This window comes from Callospermophilus lateralis, chromosome 13 (assembly GCF_048772815.1).
Source record: "Callospermophilus lateralis isolate mCalLat2 chromosome 13, mCalLat2.hap1, whole genome shotgun sequence".
In the NCBI taxonomy this organism is placed as follows: domain Eukaryota; kingdom Metazoa; phylum Chordata; class Mammalia; order Rodentia; family Sciuridae; genus Callospermophilus; species Callospermophilus lateralis.
Window position 1 is genome coordinate 67,264,700 of NC_135317.1, and position 20,117 is coordinate 67,284,816.

A 20,117-nucleotide genomic window follows, 5' to 3' on the forward strand; every position below is an offset into this window, starting at 1 on the left:
AGTGCACTTTAACTTTTTTATGCTCTTCCAAATTTTTAGTGCATTCAGCTAGAGATATGGTTATAAATATAATATTTTCAAAAGGTAATTATGATACATATGCTTTATCTGAGCCCTCTAAAAATAAATACTTCCTTTCCAAATGTTACGGAGCACATTTCATGTCAAGATACCTTCTTATTTAGGTGTACCTTCTCGTTTAAAATGGCTGCACTGTGTACAACAGTATAGTTGTAACAAGTTTTGAAAACAAGTTCCCATAATGAACATTTGGACTATTTTTAATTTTTCAAAGTTCAGTGATCATTTGATAGAAAATACTGTATCTTTACATTTTATATACTTTTATTTATTCATTTATATCTTGTATTCACATGCACATATACATATGTATTTGAGCAATTGTCTGATTGAACTGTTCCGAAAGACTATACACTGTTAAAAATCTTCCTGAGTTCCAACCCCATCTTCTTACTCACTCGCTAGATGACCTGGACAAACGTATTAATTCCTCTAAACTATAGTTACTCCAACTTTAAGATGGTGATGATGATGATGATATTCTAAAGTGCCACTATGAAGATAAAATGAGGCAATGTCATATAAAACATGGCTGTTTTTCAAGCATCTGGCATGTAGTAGATGCTCAGTATTTATTTGTTGAATGAATGAGTGCAGTGCTTAGCACCTTGCCTTGTATATACTGAACTATATTTGCAAATGATACTATTGTTAATGTTGTTTTAATTATTTTCCCAAGATAAATACACAGAATACAATTTCTGTGTATTTATCTTGGGAAAATAATTAATTATATGGGTTGAAATATAATTATATGGGTTGAAATATATAATCTTCTTTTAAAATATTTTAATACATAGTAATTATTACTCCAATGTATAACATCAGATTATCTCCAGAAAGGTTGTGAAAATTTACCTCATTAAAAAATACAGGCAAGGCTGAGGAAAGAGGATCGAAAGTTCAAGGCCTCCTCAGCAAAAGCAAAGTGCTAAGCCACTCAGTGAGACCTGGCCTCTAAATAAAATACAAAATAGGTCTGGAGATGTGGCTAAGTGGCTGAGCACTTCTAAATTCAATCCCTGGTACCCCATCCCCACAAATAAACAAACAGAAAATATAGGCAAGTTCTTGTTTTCTTAAACACTAAATAACCTCACAGATGATCCATTTTTTTCCATCCTTGCCATTCCCCTAAGTGAAAAATATTGTGGGATGTTGACTTGGAATTATTTGGCCATTAATAAGTTTGAGTAGCTGTCCAAATATGATTTGATCACTTGCATTTCATTTGTGAATTCCTTATTCAGGGTATGTATCCATATTTATATCCATAATTTCTTGTTTATGAAAAACTCATTAATGGTAAGAATATGTTGCATATGTTTTCTCCAGTTTTTTTAAATGGCCTGCTAATTTCATGTTACAGATATTTAAAACATTACTTGAAATGTTTAATCAAGGCAAAAACATGAATGTAAAATTGTATATAACTAGTAAGTGTATAACTTGATGAGTTTTAATAGTCATGTATCTGTGTGACACTCTTGTAGAAAAAATTGTGAACATTTCCAGTGTCTCAAAGAATCACTCCTAGTGAATACCCACTCTAAAGTTATCCATGGGAATTTAGTATAGACCTCACAGAACAGTAGGAGTAGAGATCTCTCTGCACACTGACATTGTCTATTCTTGAGTTATCATGAAAATGAAATCATGGCGTAGGTATCTGTGTTGTTTTCACTCAGTATTATGCCTATAGGGTTTATTCATATTGTATATAGTTATATCTTTACCTTTAAAAAATAATTTTGAATTGTTTTTTAAAAAGGATATCCCAACCATTAATATTTGAGAATTCTGGCTGTTTCATGCTTAGTACTGCCAAATGTTTTTATCGTTGGCCATTCCTGGGGATGCGTGATACATTTCCTGATGATTAATGATAGTGAGAATTCCTTCATGTGCTTATTTGCCATGTAGATCTGACTTTTTTATGAAGTACCTATTCAAGTTGTTTATTTTTTTTGCCAGTTTTTAATTGGGTAGTTTGTCTTTTTCTTGTTAATTTGTAGGAGGTTTTCAATATTTTGAAAATGAGTTTTTTGACAGATACATGGATGGCAAATGTTGTCTTCTAAGATGCATCTGAAATTTTATTTTCTTAAGGGTGTTCTTTGATAATGAGAACATACTTATTTTAGGGAAATTCATTTTGTTAATTCTTTTATACTTAATATTTTTGTGTCTTGTTCAGAATGTCTTAGGAAACCATGATGTTCTCTTTTATTTTATTGTGGCAGCTTTATTATATTATGTTTCAAATATAGCTCTATTTTTTATCTGGGATAAATATTTGGGTGTATATAATATAATATAGAAGTCCCATTTTTTTCTCAACTGAATATATAATTTACCTACAAATTTTTAAAAATTGTCATTTCCACCAGTCTATGGTGGTTACTTAATCATAAAACAATTATCTTCATATATGAAGATAGATTTGTTTCTGAACACTCTATTCTGTTCCAATGATCTGTCAATACTTGGATCAAAACCTTCATTTTAATTACTGTAACTTGAATATATCTTTATGTGTCAGCATAAGTTATTCAATTTTTATAACCTTTCAGGTTGTCTTGGCTTTTATATGATTTTTGGAAGCATCTGTACAGTTTACCTAAAAACTCACCTGAGATTTAAATCGTTTCAAGTTTATTTTGGAGGAATAGATATCTAAATAATATCAAATTTTCCCATGTATGAAGATCATGAATTTCTTAATTTCAGAAATTTTTTTTTTGTTTTCTGTATAAGAGGTCTTATATTTGTAAGGCTTAGGCCATGTTTTCTTTTTATTTATTTATTTTTAAAATTTTAATAAAATGTTTTTAGAGCAGTTTTAGGATCATAGCAAAATTGTGTGGAAAATACAGACAGTTCCCATATACCTTCTAGCTATTTACTTCTTTTTAGATATGTAGTTTGTGAATATTTTCTCCCATTCTATAGATTGTTTCTGCACTTTATTGATGTTTCCTTTGCTATGCAGAAACTTGTTTTATTTAATCTTATTTGACTATTTTTGCTTTTATTTTCTGTGCTTTTGGAGTCTTGTCCCAAAACTTCTCGCCACTTCCAATATCCTGAAGCATTTTGCTTATTTTTTCTTTTACTAGTTTCATAGTTTCAGGTGATACTTACAAGTCTTTAATCCATTTTAAGGTGATCTTTGTAACTGGTAGAAGAGTCTAGTTTCCTATTTATGCAAGTGGATAATCAATTTCTCAACACCATTTATGAAAAGACAATCTTTTCTTCATTGCATATTCTGAATATCTTTGTTAAACCATTTGGTAATATCTATAGACATGTAGGATTACTTTCAGGCTCTCTATTCTCATCTGTTTGTCTGTGTGTCTCTTCTTATACCAGTATCATGCTATTTTGATTATTACAGCTTTGCGTATACTTTGGAGTCAGGTAGTCAAATGTATCCAGCATTGTTGCTTCTGCTCAAGATGACTTTGGTCATTTAAGGTTTTTGTGGCTCCATACAAATTTTATAATTGTTTTTTTTTTTGGCTTCTGTGAAGAATGCCACTGATAATTTGAATTTTCATTGAATTTATGAATCATTTTTTCGAGTATGAATATTTTAAATAGTTTATTCTTCAAAATCCATGGATGAAAGTTGCCTTTCTATTTTTTTGTCTTCAACTTCTTTTATACGACTTTTCTTAATTTATTACTTCTAATAATTTTTTGATGGAGATTTTGCAGATATGCCATCTGCAGTGACAATTTGACTTATTTTCCTGTTTGGATACCCTTGTTTTTTTTCCTGATTTCTATGGCTAGGAATTCCAGCACTATGTTGAAGAAACATGGTAAAAGTAGGCATCCATATCTTCTTCCGGATCTTAGAAAGCTTCCAGATTTTTCCCATTTACTGTTTGGTTAACTTTTGGTTTATCATAAATGCTCTTTCATTATGTTGAGATATGTTTCTTTTCTGCCTAATTCGGTTAGCATTTTTATCATGAAAAGATGTTGGATTTTTTTAGTTGTCTTTTCTGTATCAAGTGAGATGGCCATATAGTTTCTGATATTCTTTATGTTGATATAATGTACTATGTTTATTGATTTTAATACATTGAACCATCCTTGCATTACTGAGATGAGTCTCAACTGATCATGGTAAATAATCTTCAACGTGCTGTTGGATTTGGTTGAGAATTGTTACATCTCTATTCATCAAGAATGTTGGCCTGTAGTTTATCTTTTGGTTGTGTCCTCATATGGTCCTGGATTAGCATAATGTTGGCCTCCTAGAATGTGTTTGGAAGAATTCCTTCCTCTTCAATTTTTTAAAAATACCTTAAGAATTGGTATTTGTTCTTCTGGAAATGTTTGGTTGAATTCAGCAGTAAAACATCTGGCTCTGGCCTTTTTTGTTTGTTTGGTTTTTCATAGAAAGAATTTATGATAGATCCAATCTCATTGTTTATTATTGGTCTGTTTCTGAGGCTTAAGAGGTATGTGCTGAGTAATTTTTGCATTTATCCTATACTATCACATTTGTTGGTATGTAGTTAATTTATAATCGCCTCTACTAATCCTTTGTATTTCTGTGGTTCTCAGTAGTGATGTCTTTATTTCATCCTTGATTTTGAGCTCTTTCTCCTTTCCTTATTCCAGTCAAGGATTTATCTATTTCAAAGTAGCTAAAACATTTTACACTACACCAGCAGTGAATAAGAGTCTCTGTTGCTTCACGTCCTCACCAGTATTAGATTTTTTCAATGTTCTGGATTTTGGGCTATTGGTTATTTTTTTCATGTAATTAAACAATATTATTTTTAAATTTTGTTTTCTAATTTTGTTACTATTTTATATTATATATATAGTATATGTTATATACTATCATTTTTTGCAATGAATGACCTCACAAAATTCATTCTTGATTGTAGTAATTATATAATTCTATTATTTGTACATAACAGGAACTCAAATCTTTTCATACATTTGCAACAACTGCATAAAGTGGACATGGGTTTGAAGTTATCCCATAGATATTTATATGTTCTCATTGCTATTAACTTTGAAAAAATGCTCAATTTCAGTTTTGTTTTCCTCTATGACATGAATTATTTAAACTCATATCTAGCTAAAATAAAGTATATATAGTGCATATATATATACACACATATACATGTGTATATATTTATATATTTGATATTGAAAATACATTTAAAACACTGGCTAAATTTCCATCAAGCTCTGGTGTCAAACAACTCTGAATTGGATCCAATTTAGTTGTGTTACTTTAATAAAAAATCTGCCAAAATTAATTTTACTAGTATGCATAACTATAATACCCTAATAAAAATATAAAAATATTTACTCTTTGTAAGTCTCTGCTTTCTAATCTCTAGGTAGTACTTTAATATATGACACATAAAACTATAGTATGAATTATTGGAGATAATATGTTTAGAACATATTGCTTTGTTGTATAGTAAATGTGCAATGAGCTTCAACAATTATTAAACTCTTTGAAGACATATTTTCTGATTATGAAATCATAGATAATTATAATCTCTTCAGTTGAATTTTGTAGGAATCAAAACCAAAAATATCTATAAGTGACTATTAACTTTAATTTGTGTATGCTCTTAGATCAAGCTAAACTTATATGAAGAAGCAATAATTTAAGAAGCCAATATATTTAGAACTCAGTTTCAGTAATTAGTATATTGAAGAATTTTATAAAGTACTCGACATGCAGAAATTTTTAATAACACATTAAATCTTGTGAGCCTTATTTCAATATTTAATCCCTATTAGTACTTCTTAAAGTGTTTTATTACACCAAATGTTTCTCAAAGTATTCAGCAATACCATAAACTTGTCAGTACCATAACTTTTTGCTGCAGAGTTAAAATGACTTGATTCTATTCTACTTTAGTATACTAAATGTTGAGTTAATGATTCACAAGGGAAGTGTAGATTGAGGATGATTTACTTTCAAACTGTATAAAAATAAATTTCATTCCTGATTAGAAAACATATAATCGAAAAATAATTTATTTCAAATATTATTTAGTTTTTATTGAATTTTTCTCCTTTACATTCTGGCCATCTAACAGCTATTGAAGAAAAGGACATTTTAAAATAATTTTTATCTTTACTCTATCAACTTATAGGTGCAGTTGTACCTACTGTATCTTTTCTCTAATTAGAGATGGCACATAGACTGGCTCATTACTTCTGCCTAATGAGCCAGGCTCCATGCCACCTCTCTAATCAGAAAAGAGATAGGTACAGAATGTTCTTCTGGACTTATTATAAATCATTTTCTTTCTCTCTCGTTCCTTTTTTTTTTTTAATCAAAAAATTAAGTCACTGTCCTCCATAGTTTTGTCCATATCCAAGATGGTTTCATTCAGAAGGGGTAATTGTGCAAGAGATTGCTGCGAGCTCAATTAAAGGTGCTCTCGTGCAATGCTGGTCCGACTGTCTGCCTTGCAACAGACTTTGTTAAATGAGGGTTAAAAGATGTGTTCTTTTTTGTTAAAAGATGTGTTCTTCTTTTTTTTTTCTGTCTTTTCCTAGCTTGAACTTGTTTCTCTGTTTCTGAAAGTTTTCATGTAAGTGTTGGTACTACAGAAATCTTCTTTGAGTTTTATATCTGAATAGCACAATTCTCTAGAAAAATTCTTGCAAATGACATGTTCTGTTTCTGTGAGACTTGACTTTGCCTCCTTTAGGAAATTTTCCAGTGGGTGAAAGGAATATTTTTCACTGGATCCTCACCTTTCTATATATTAATTGCATAATCTGAGTTGTTATTCTAATTTTTAAATAAAATACATTTTTATTTCTGGAGAATCAAAAAGAAATTTTTCTAAGAAACCCCTTAGAACATCTGTATCAACGAATGTGTATCAGTTCCTTTTTCTTAGAGTATTTATTTCCAGTTATACATTTATTTCAGTGCTTCACATTGCATTTGTAACTTTGGGGAGTTGTAGTGGCAGTTATGTGGAGTCACTAATGTCACTGTGGTCACAGACATAAGAACTATGAATTTTGGATTTAAAACTACAGCACCATGTGCATCACAACTTTTCAGAACTGTTTCTGAATACATTTATTAACAGAGTGCTAGTTTCCTATTAAAAAATGGAGATTTCTGCATTATGTTCAAACATGTATAGCACTTTCTTAAGAAGGTCATTGGTCATTAATTAATCAATAAGCATTTGTCAAATTTAGATGCAAAGATTCAGGGAAGAAAAAGATAATCATTTAAAGCTAATAACTTGCCTTCCCTTCCATATTTTTTACTTTATGTACTTCTTACCTCATTTGTTTGTTCTTGATCTTAGAGTTGGAATGCTTTTTGTTTTGTTTTTTCCTGCTTAGAGGATGGAGCTCAGGGATTGGTACATGCCAAGCAGGTTCTCTACCACTGAGCCAAGCCCTAAATGCAACTTTTAATTTCTATCCGTAACCCATGTGTTTACATTTCTAACCTTAGCTAGGTATAGAAAATTCATTTTCCTTTTAGTACAACTGAGGTTATGCTACTTTTTCCGGATAGTAAATTTCTGGAGAATTAAAAAGAAAAAGAAAAGTATAAAAATTGATAAATTAAGACAGGTAAATGGAATGGTAGAAGAGTATAGGGATAAGGTTCACATAGGTATACAGAGGGGCTGAATTAAAGAAAAAAATTGGTTTAAGATCATTGAATGAGGATTATGTTGCAATACTATTAGAAAAATTGGTCAGTTATGCTATTAAAAACGTTATATTATGCTTCACAACTATGCTAAATAAAAACTGTTGATGGGTTGAAATTTAATGTAAAATATGTAATAAGAGGCAATAGAGAAAAATGAAGGCAGGTGTTTCTATAATCCTGCCATAACAAAGACTTTTATTACCATGATATCTTATTCAGAAACATAAAAGTGTTGAGACATCTGACTAATAAGCTGAGTATTTAAAATTCAAACAGGGCTTATCATTTTTGTACTTAGTTTGGCAAAGAATAGAAAAACAGATTATACTACAGTAGGAGAGAGTTTGGAGTAATCTGGCAAACTATCAGAAGTAGAAAATGTGGAAGGTACATTAGCCAAGAATGTTACTTTCAGGACATTATCTCAAGAAAATAATAGAAAAGTGTTTACATATGGACTCAAATGTTCTTAGTAGAATTATCAAAAACAACACATAATTAGAATCACTTAAAACCTTCAGAAAAGTATTGATTAAATAAATTATAATTCATACCTACATGGAATAGTACATACCATCAGGAGAAAAAACATGACTTTTGTAAGAACATGGCAAAGGGGTTCATGCATTATTATATTCAAAAGCAAGTGTGTGGAAAAATCTCTAAATTTAGCATGTTTTATGAACACACACACACACACACACACATATATATATATATATATATATATATATATATATATATAATAGTCATGTTATAAATATATATGTGTTTATATACACCACACAGACACACATATGTACATACACACATATATACAATTAATGTCTTGAAGGACATATGTCATTGCTATTCAGGATGTTAACTGGGTGTAGTGGTGCACACCTGTTACTCCAGTGGTTCCAGGAAGATGTTAATTTCAAAACCAGCCTCAGAAACTGATACCATGTCTCATAATTAAAAATAAATGAATAAAAGGCAGGGGATTGGGGATGTGGCTAAGTGGTTAAACACCCTGAGTTCAATCCCTGGTACCAAAACAAAACAAAAATCCCAGAATGTTATTAATGTTAAACTCTATGACTACAAGTAACTGATTTTCACATTGTTTTGCATGAATTGGAATTACTTTTAGTAAGCTACATTATTTTTTAATAAAAATTTTAAATGTTTTCTAATTTTGAACAAAATGAGAAATGGAAAATTTCACAAAATAGATTCATTCTACCAAAATAATTGAAAGTTGTCCAGAAAGGTCTAATTTTTATAGTAGAAAGGTAGTATTAACAATTTTATTTAAATTTTATGCTGAGTACAAGGATTGAAGAAAATCAAATCTATACTGGACATTTATCTCATTGTGCATACAAATTATTATTGCTATAATAGTGCCAGAGAAGAAAGGTATGAGATTTAGACTCAGACAGATTTGAGTTTGAATCCCAGCTTTGCTTTTTAAAAGCCAAGTGACTTTGGCAAAGAGTTTAACTGCCAATTCAATTTCCTGATTTATTTCCTCATTTGTTAAATGTATTTTTATGTGCATTTTTGGGGTGATTGCAAAACTTATAAACTACATATTTGGTTCATGTTGGGTTTTCAGAAAAAAATGGTATCATAAATATGGTTAATTTAGATATTACCTGAGTTTATTGACTTTTTGAAATAAATATTTAAAAATAATAGTCACATTTAATTTTTGGCTCAAAATCAAAATTGACCTAGGTGAGAGAAATAGTTTCAATTTAAAGCTATGACATATTAGATGTGCAATGTTTTGTCTAGGTAAATCCACGAAATAATCTTTTTTTAAAGGTTAGTCCTTCCTGGTGCTCTTCAGTGTTTCCTGCAAAACCTGTGTTCCACCTGGTGTTATTTCTTCTCATCCTGAAGAACTTCCTTTTCCATTGCTTATAGTTCAGCCTACTGAAACAAGTTCTTTAACCTTCTGTGCAAATGTCTTTAACTAATCTTTACTTTTGACGCTGGTTTTTACTGACTCTAGAATTCTACATTGATTATTTCTATTTTTTAGAACTTTAACTATTTTGTTTCATTGTTTTCTTCCTGCCTTGTTTCTGATGAAATTATCCTCTGTTCAGGTCAGGATTCCCATGTATGCTATGGGTTGTTTTTATTTTGATGTTTTTAAAATTTCATTTTATATGCTTCAGGTTATCACTTTATGCTGTACCTAGGCATGATATTCCTTGTATTAATTCTGCTTGAGGTTTGCTCAGATTCTTGAATCTGTAAGTTGGTGTTTTCATTACTTTTGAAAGTTCTCCATCATTATCTATCTAAATCTTTCTTCTCTTTTTTTTCTCCTCTATTTTCTTGCAAACCAGTAATTACATTTGTATTATATCACTGACTAACGTACCCAAGATCTTGGACGCTTTTTATTTGTTTGTGCTTTATTATGTTTTCCTTGTTCATTCCTAAAAGTTTCTTCTTGGATACTTTCTATTAACTTGTCTTGAATTCAGTGATTATTAGACTGTTGTGTCTAAGTTACTCTTAAACCCATCTAGACCATCCTTCATTTCTAAATCATACTTTCCATTTGTAGTGTTCCCATTTGAGTACTCTTTTGCATATTTCTTCTCTCTACTCGAAAATTTTATCTCTTCATATTCTTGACCATTTCCATTAGATATTAGCATTATCAGATAATTTCAAATTCCTACTTAATAATTTCAAACTGTTATCTGATATATCATGTCTGTATCTCTATTGACCCTTTCTTCTCTTTACAATGGGCCATATTATCTTTCTTTTTCTTGTGTCTTAAAATATTTTTATTGTATGGACAGACATTCTATACAAAAGAATGCAGCCTTAAGTTCATCTGTTATGAAAGGATTCTAACTATATAGAGTTTAATTCATTTATGTATCTTTGGGACCTCCGTTTTCTGATGGGTTTAAAAATGACTTTATAAGTTTTCTGGCTCTTGTTAGGTTGCTAGCCACTTATGTTTTCTTGCAAATTTTTAGATTTAAATCAGAGGTGGAAGTCAAATTACTATTCTAGAATCTAACATGCCTTTCTTTGCTTGCTTTGGCACTACTCTGTGCTATCTCTATAATCCTCTAGATTCAATTATGAATGGTCTCTGGATTTCTGGACAAAGAAGACACCAACTGGCCTCCAAGATTATTTTAGGAAGAGACTCAACTTATAGTTACCTTATAGTTACATCCTCTAATTTTTTTCTAGAGAATTTTATGGGTCCTTACTTTATCTCTGATTTTTAAACTTTCATATCGGTTTTCTTTGGCTTGCCTGAAATCTATTTGGTGCTATTTTTTAAAACTTAAACATGTTTTATATTACAAATCTATCAGCTCATCTTGCTAACTAGTAGTCATTTAACTTCTGTGCAGAGGAATATCTTTTAATCTCAGTGCCTCCTAGCAACTCTATCTAGGGGAAAAAAAACCCCGACAACTTTAAATCACTTTGTATAGCACACACATTTATCACACTCTTTCTGTCAGATAAATAATTGTGTTGATTAGCTGGTATCTGGTATCCTTTGTACCTGAATCCAGCAATCTCCCAACTCCTTTGGAATCTTCACTCAAAAGATCTCAACTATCCTTAGTTCCAGCGTAAGATTCATGTTATAAATGGTCAATCATTATCATTTCCTTGCACTCACCTTGATTCTACTGCCTTTGTCTCGCTTCTGCTATGGCCTTAGCAGTACCACAGCTTTGGGTAAATATTCTGAGTCAGGCTGACTAGTCTCACCTTGTATTGATGACCACACATGCTAAGATGCTGTCCTGTAATCATTCTGTATTTCCATCCTCCATTCACTTTTCCTATCTCATGGTCATTTATGTTTGCTTCTCTCCCTGAACTTCTTATCCTGACTCTGGGCTGACATTGTCTCCTATTCATTATGAAAATCAACGCAAATCAAAAAAGAGCTTCTATCTATTCCCACTGCTATTTATGCTAATCTGACATATAAATTTGGATCTGACTGGGAATATTTTCCCCATTTGCTTTTCTATATTTTAAACAATATCTTGTATTAGTGATACATTTTTAGGGACATACGACATTATTATTTTTCCTTTTAAAAACATTATCCTCTATTTCTGCCATGAGCCACTACTTCATTTTCTTGCTCTTCCTTTTTATCAAAATTCCCTGAAGTATTTTTTCCAGACTGATCTTTAATTTCTCCTTTCCAATTATATCAACTGCAGTCAGTGCTGTAATTTACCACTACATGTAAACTGCATTTCTGAGATCTCTACTGACCTTCACATAGTAAATCTCACAGTTAACTCTAAGTCTTTACCTTATTTGACTCAGTAGCATCAGGTAATGAAGTTGATTGCTACTCATTCCATGGTATGCTTTATTCACTGGGTATCTGAAAATCCCTCACGTCTTGGTTTGTCTCTGAATCTCTAGTTGTTAGTTCTCACTTTGATTTACTATGTCCTCTTGACTTCTTAATATTAGTATCTAGGTCATAAGATGCTTAATATGTGGCTCTCTTCCCAAGTCTACTCATTCCTATGATCATCATCTCCAGTCTTGTAGCTTTATATATCATCTAAATGGCTTGACTTCCAAATTTAATTCTGTCCCCCAAGAGTCTTTACCTCGACTTCAGACTGTTACATACATCAGACTACTCAAATGTCCACTTGAATGTTTAATTCATATTTTAAATTTAAACTTATATCTTCTGAAACTGAACCAGTTCTTTATTAGATCTCTTACTTTGACCTACATTTTGTTTCACCCCTAGTCTTCCCCATCTCTAGTGAGGGGGATTTCATTTATCTACCAATACAGAGCAAAGCACTTGGTGTCATCCTTGTTAGTGTTCTTTCTCTTATATTCAACATCTTTTGTATCACAAGAAATCATATTGACATCTTCAAAATTTTGGTTCTTTCTCACCACTGTACACTGCAAACATCCCTGTCTGAGGCATAGTAGCTCTTGCCTGGATTCCTGTGTGGTCCTTACACTGTTCTGCCTGGCCCTCCACTTTACACTTAGCACTGCAGCCAGAGTTGTTCTCGGAAATAGGAATGAGACATATTACTTCTCTGCTCCAAATGCTTGATGGTTTCCCCATTTCCCCAGAGTCAAAGCCACCATTCTTAAAATGGCCTGTAAGACCTCCATGAACTGACTGCAGTTATTTCTCTGACTTGATTTCTTACTGTTATTTTTTTTCCTGTCCTCTCTCTGCTTCTATTCTATTGAATTTAGAACTTCATTTTCTGATATTCTAACATCGAGAACTTCTATTCTCTTGAGTATGTGAGGTGTACTTCTAGGGCCTTTATACATAAATAAGGCTGACTCCCTTACCTGTCTCAGGTGTGCTTAAGACAGCCTACTCTATCTCCCTGTTTAAAATCTCAAACACCAATTTCCCACTTTAGGTCTCCCTTATGCTGCTGGGTTTCCCCTCACCCGCCATACCTCCTATCTTTAATGTGTGTGATGGTTTGGATCTAGAATGTCTCCCACAGGCCCATGTGTTAAAAACTTTTTCCCCCTGTAGCAATTTTCAGAGGTGGGTCTTTTGAGAATGACTAGATCCTGAGGGGGTCTGACCTCATCTGTCAATTAATCCCCTGATAACTGAATGAACTACAGAGAGATGGTGAAAACTGTAGCCAGCTGGGCATGGTTGTAGGCAGTCAGTCACTGGGGGTGTGCCTAGAGGGGGATCTTTTTGTCCTGGCACCCTTTTTCTTTGCCTCTTTGCTTTCTGGCTACCAAGAAGTGAGCAGATTTTTCTGTGCCACACTTTTCTACCATGATGTTCTACTCACCTCAGACCTCAAACAGTGATGCTGTCCAGCCATAACCTGGATCCTCACTGAAATTACAAGTCAAACATTTTCTCCTTTAAGTTGATTTTTCTCAGGTACTTGTCAAAGCAACAAGAATCTGACTAACAACAATATGTACATTACAATTTAAATTTTCTTGTGTATTCCTGTTTTTTTCCTCTCAAATATGTTTTGTGAAGGCAGGTTTTTTTTTTTTTTTTTTTTATGTTGTTGTTGCTGTTTGGGTTGCCGTTGCTCTCTGATGTATCCCAGGAGCCAGAAAACTGCCTGTAACATGATAGCTTCTCAATAAATATTTGCTGAATAAATGAATGGATGGGTAGCTCTGAAGGGCAGCATACAATGGGTAGAAATCTTTTCATCTTAAATCAGTTTGAAGGTCTCATTTCTCTGTGCCCGTATTCCAGAAGTGATATCTAATGAAGTAGGTTGGTGAGAATGGAAAATGTGGAGTATAAATAGCTGAGCAGACATTGTTAAGAAACATCTTTGACCCTTTTTTTCCTTACTATCTATACCAAAATGGAAATCAGGAAATTGCGTATGTGTATAAATAGGAAATGGAAAGGAAGTGACTTGGGAGGCGAAAGGAGTGCAAAATAATAGAGGGGGAGAGTAAATTTGGGGGAATGAATGCTCATTCCTTATTTGCAATAGAAATGAAATATCCAAGTAGAAATAGCAAAAGATTATTTGGGAGAGAAAATTTGGAATTGCAGATTGATTTAAGACCAAGTGATGTAAAGATAAGAAAGTATTTATAGAAATTGCTTTTGAATCTCTATAGGCAGGAGCAATCCTTGAAGGAGCAGATGTAGGGAAGAAGAATATAGAACTACAGATAGGAGGTTGGGGGATGTTGAAGTGAAGGGAGGTAGCCGAGGAGGTTCCTACATGGTCCAGAAGTTCAGGATAATAGAACCCAAGTGAAGAAAATTATAAGACATTTTAAGAAGATCTTCGATATCCATTAGTAGAGTATCAAAGAGAATGAGAAGTTATAAAACTGAAAATCATGCTTGGTATGGTAGTGATTAAGAATGGACATTAAGTTTTGTTGAGACAGAAAAGGGGCAATCTATAATTTTATTTTATTTTTTATTTATTTTTTAAGAGAGAGAATTTTTTAATATTTATTTTTAGTTTTCGGTGGACACAACATCCTTATTTTATTTTTATGTGGTGCTGAGGATCGAACCCAGGCCCCGTGCATGCCAGGCAACCGCGCTACCGCTTGAGCCACATCTCCAGCCCAATTTATAATTTTAAATGATATTAAATAGTTAGGGGAGGAGATTTCAGGGCAGATTTTGGAGAAGCCTGTCTCTGAAGAGAGAAGGAAATGGCTGAGGTAAAAATGGTATGAGGCTATATTCCCTGATGATTATTGATTACTTCTGAATACTTTATAGCCATCTGTTAATTCTTCAAGATATCTTTTACTGATTTCAACTACTGATCCTGGATGTGTATTTTTTAAATTTTCCTCAATTCAAGGGATTCATTAATAGCATATATATTGCGTAACTGTAAACAATAATCTGTTAATTATATGACTGTATCGAATGCTTGCATTTTTGGTTGTTGTCTACATTAAGAGTTTTGTTTTGACCTTTATTTCTTTTCTATGGTCCAGCTACACCCATAGAATATACTTATATTTGCTGTTGATGCCTAAAAACAGTAATAATAAAAAAAACAGAAAACACATTGTAAACTTTTTTGGCATGAAGCGTTTACTGTAGTGAGCATGAAAAATTAAACTTCTTTGGCTCTCCATCCTACAACCATCATATTTTGAAGTTCTGGATTTTAATCATTTGCTTTTAATTTATTTCAAAACAAAATGTTCTTAGTGTCATCAATGAGGTAAGTAGAGATCAGATAATTAACCTGACCCCATCATGCATGATTTTAATTTCAATTTGAATTCTTGATAGAAATTATGAAATGTCATTACAAAATCTTGGTTGAATAAACACAAATTTGCTTTTTATTGTACCACATTGAGGATTTATTTCTTACATGTATGAATCTATTAATAGTTTTGTCAAAGCTCAGTATTTTAAGCCTTGTTACTTTTAGGAATGAGGATTCTGTTTGAATTCATACTAGGTATTTTCTTCTAAACATTTTAAGTTATCTTTAGTTATTTATAACCTACTGGTGGATATCTATTTAAGATATCTGTGTCAATTATTAGTTCTAGGTCTAACTAACTTTTTTATAAGAGCAAAGCTAATCTTGACTCATTGTTAAATCCATTTATTTTGGTTCAATATTGATGGTGATATCTGTTTTTTCAAATTACAGATTATTCTAGGTAATATAAAAGTATAAATATAAAATAATTCTATTATTTCATCACTTTGAAATTTTAAAAAGGAGTTAAATGCTTTTTAAAAATTCATAAAGATCCTCTTTCTTTCTGGATTTATATCCACCATTCTCATGAATTTTTAATGTGTTTAATATTCTGTTGAGCCATATGGATTTGCCTTTTTGTATATTAAAGATGGTGAAATATTAACTATTGCAAATGGTTCAGACTATTATCTTTCTCTAAATACTATATACTATTATCTTTACATTGTTAAAATTTAAACACGTGGTTTCTGATATATTCACTAATGTATCTTTAACTCCCCCCCACACACAAAAAATTGTTTTTGAATATTCTCAACTTTAAGATACAGCTGATTCATTTTAGCTGCTCTACTAATATTCTGTTTTGTAAAAGAAGCATAGACTATTATTGAAAGTTTGGGTTTTCTGTTTTGGTAATTTATAAAATTGTGTTAATATTGTGTCTCCTTGTGTGTGTTTGTGGGACTTTGTGCATGAAAGTTTCCATAGGCTCTGAAGTGGTGGATCCAATTTGTATTCCTGCAGCCTCAGGACACCTGGCTGTGTCCTCACCTAACATGTTTTGTTTGTAGACATTAATTTCCATCAAAATCATAAGTATAAATTACGCCTTTTTTGTTTTATTTTTATTACCATTATTAACTAGTAAAAATTCAAAAAGATATGTTTATGTAGCTTTCAAATTTTTTTCTAAATTATTCTAGTCTACCTCTTGTTAAATTTTCACATGCATTATTTTTTTTCAGTTTATTAGTTGGAGTTAGGCTTATTATCTGTACTTCAAATGTTTTAGTTTTGCTGATTCAAAAACATTCCCTCAAGTGGCTTGACTTTTTAACTTTTGAAAGTCATGCAGAGTTTTGAATTTTAACATTGGCAAATATATCAATCACTTCTTTTATGGTTCATCTATTTTATATCTTATTTAAGAAACTTTTTCTTATACTGACGTAATATAGGCTATTATTTTTTTCCTGAAATTATATTTTTTAATAATGTGTGAGGTAGAGATTTAATTTACTCATCTTTATTGGTATGTATATCCCATTTCTTTTTATTGAGTACCTATACTTTTCTTACTGAGTTTTAAAGCCACCTGGGTCATATTTCAAGCTCCAATGTTATGATAGTGTGTTTAACATTTTGCTTCAGAGGTCAGGTTAATTAACTTCTTGCCAAAAAGGATAGCAATTGCCTAGGTTTTGATATCTTAAAATGTAAGTTCTTTTTGCAGTCCTACTAGCAGTCTGTGAGTGTACCTTTTCCCCCACATCCTCACCAACACTTATTGTTTTTTTGTGTGTGTGTGCTTAACGGCTTCCAAGTAGATGGAGTTAGAGAAGATAATGCTAAGTGAAGTTACCCAATCCCCAAAAAACAAATGCTTAATGTTTTCTTTGATATAAGGAGGCTGATACATAGTGGGATAGGGATCAGGAGCATAGGAGGAATAGATGAACTCTAGATAGGGCAGAGGGGTTGGAAGGGAAGGGAGGGGGCGAGGTTATTGATGATTATGAAATGTGATGATCATTATTATCCAAAGTATAGGTATGAAGACACGGATTGTGTGAATATACTATGTGTACAAGCAGAGAGATGAAAAATTGTGTTCTCTATATGTAATAATAATTGTAATGCATTCCATTGTCATATATAAATTAAAAAAGGAAAACTGGAAAAATACAAATACAAAATACAAATGCCAATAACATGTAAACAGTTTAAATTCTAGCAAATAAATGGAAAATGTTTTAAAAACTGTAAGTTCTTTCTTCCTAGTATTATTCAAAATGACTATTTTTAGGTCTTATTCCCCAAAATGAATATTTGGATCAACATTCACTAAAGTCCCTATAGAGATTTTGTTTTCATTAGAATTGAATTAAAATTATATAACAGTTTAGGGAGACTTTATATTGTTATATTAAATTTCTCATTCATGATAATCTTTGTATTTATCTGTCTTTTTTGACTTTTAATAACTTTCTGTGTAAAAGATATTCATACATTTGTTGAATTTTATTTTTTCTTGGATGTCTCAAGTTATTGATGGATTTATAAATAGTATGTTTTAATAAATTGCATTTGATATTTGCTGCTATAAAGAAATATTGTTTTTTATATCATTCTTATTTCTATCATTTTTAAGAATTTATTGATTCTGATAATTTTATTATGGATTTATTTGTGTTCTCTATGTAGGAAAAAAACATGTAATTTGTAAACCATATATTTATTTCATTCGAATTCTTATATCTTTTGTTTCCTTTGACTGATGGTGGTATCTAGTAGTTGCTGTGCCCATGTAAAGTGATAGAAAAGGCATCCTTAACTTTGGCATTAATGAAAATGCTTCTGCATTTACCTTTAAATAAGACATTTGTTATGATCTTTGTTAAGAAATTTCCCATGTCTTTCTGCTTGTTTAGGTTTTTTATTTTTGTATAATATAGTTTTCAATACATGACAGTTTTAATTTAATATGTGATTTTTGCAGCAATGGTTAAAAATGAGATTGTGCCTATGATTTTCTTTTTTCTTACTTTTAGAACATGTCCTTACTGTCCAATTTATGATCTGTTTTACCTTGGTAAAATTTGTTAATTATCTGTATACTTCAGTTTCCACATCTATAAAATTAGAAAAAAAGAGAATATCTTGCAATAGTATTTTTAGGAGGATTAAATAACATTGTGTTTGCCTGTAATCATTTGGAAAATGGCCTTCTACTTAATATGCAGTAATTGTTGACTATCTTTGTTATTATTAATATTAAGAACCTTTTTAAAACAACACCTCTCTCCCCTGAAATGAAGTAAGGGTAAAGAATACTTTGATGTATATCCTAAGATCAGTCTCTGGCTGCTGTTTCTGGATGGTTATTTGTTCTATTATTTCTCATTTTCTTATTGCTGTTACTTGGGATTGAGTATGATAGACATTTCAGCATTCTCAGCTCTTTCAGTTCCTATGTGATTCTGGATCAGGTCCACTTCATCAGGGATTTTCCTAAGGAAATCTGTAAGATTGTCCAGTTCAATCCTATAACTGTATTTCTCCTTATATGGTTGTGTCTTTGTTTTAAACCTATGAAATCTTTGCCTAAGTCAAGATTGCAGAGTTTCCCTGTGATTTCTTCTGGATTATAGTTTCTTCTGTATTATAGTTTTTAATTAGATCTATGATCTTCATTGAGTTAAACTTTTGCATAAAATAGATTTTATTAATTGATGTACCTTTTTTAGGGGTGTTACTGGGGATACTCAGGGGCATTTTTCCACTTAGCCACATCACCAACCCTTTTTATTTTTCATTTTGATACGGGGTATCACTAAGTTGTTGAAAGTCTGAGTTGCCAAGGCTGGCCTCAAACTTGTGATCCTCCTGTCTTAACTTCCTGAGTCATTGGGATTACAGATGTGTGTTGTTGCAGTCAGCTTGAGGTTATTTATTTTAAAATAAGACTTAATAAGTCCAGGACCAATCTTGAAGATTTGTTGTTGCTATTTTGTGAAAGTACAATGGATGTTAACATAATTTCATTTTTGGATTTTTCACAGATAATATCTAGATATGTAATTGATTTTTAAATATTGAAATTGTAACTTGCAAATTTGCTTAGCTCACTCATTAGTTTTAAAAGATGTTAGTGGATTTCTTAGAATTTTCTATCTATATAAATTTTCTCTATATTTTTCAATGTTGAAACATCCTTATTTTATTGCTTAGTTGCTCTGACTAGTACCTGGACATTCATTGTCAAGTGATTTTCTTATTCTTTATTTTTATGTTGAAATATTATTCTCATATTCTCATTTAGTACTTTAGACACAGTTTTCTTTAGTTCTTTGAATATATTTAGAATAGTTTGTTTAAACTCTTTCTCTAAGAGAGAGAGGGGGACCTTATAGAACTGTGCTGAGCAAAGTTGCTTACAAGCCACAACCTCCCACCATCCTCAGAACATTGTTTTGACAGCATTTAAACTTAAATTCTTCATGAAAAAAAAGGTCATTGTTTAGTAAGTTTAAAATTTGGACTAATAATTGACCCAATTTCTATTGCCCATTTTTCCTTTGTGTATAGGTTAAACTTTCTAATTTCTTTGTGTCATAATTTTGGTTGAT

The 20,117-nt window shown here is 31.4% G+C and overlaps 1 protein-coding gene across 3 annotated transcripts in view; it reads left to right on the plus strand.

Moving 5' to 3' along the window:
• Ush2a (usherin) overlaps positions 1-20,117 on the plus strand; it is a 724,044-nt gene that overhangs the window by 56,192 nt on the left and 647,735 nt on the right. The window lies entirely within an intron of this gene.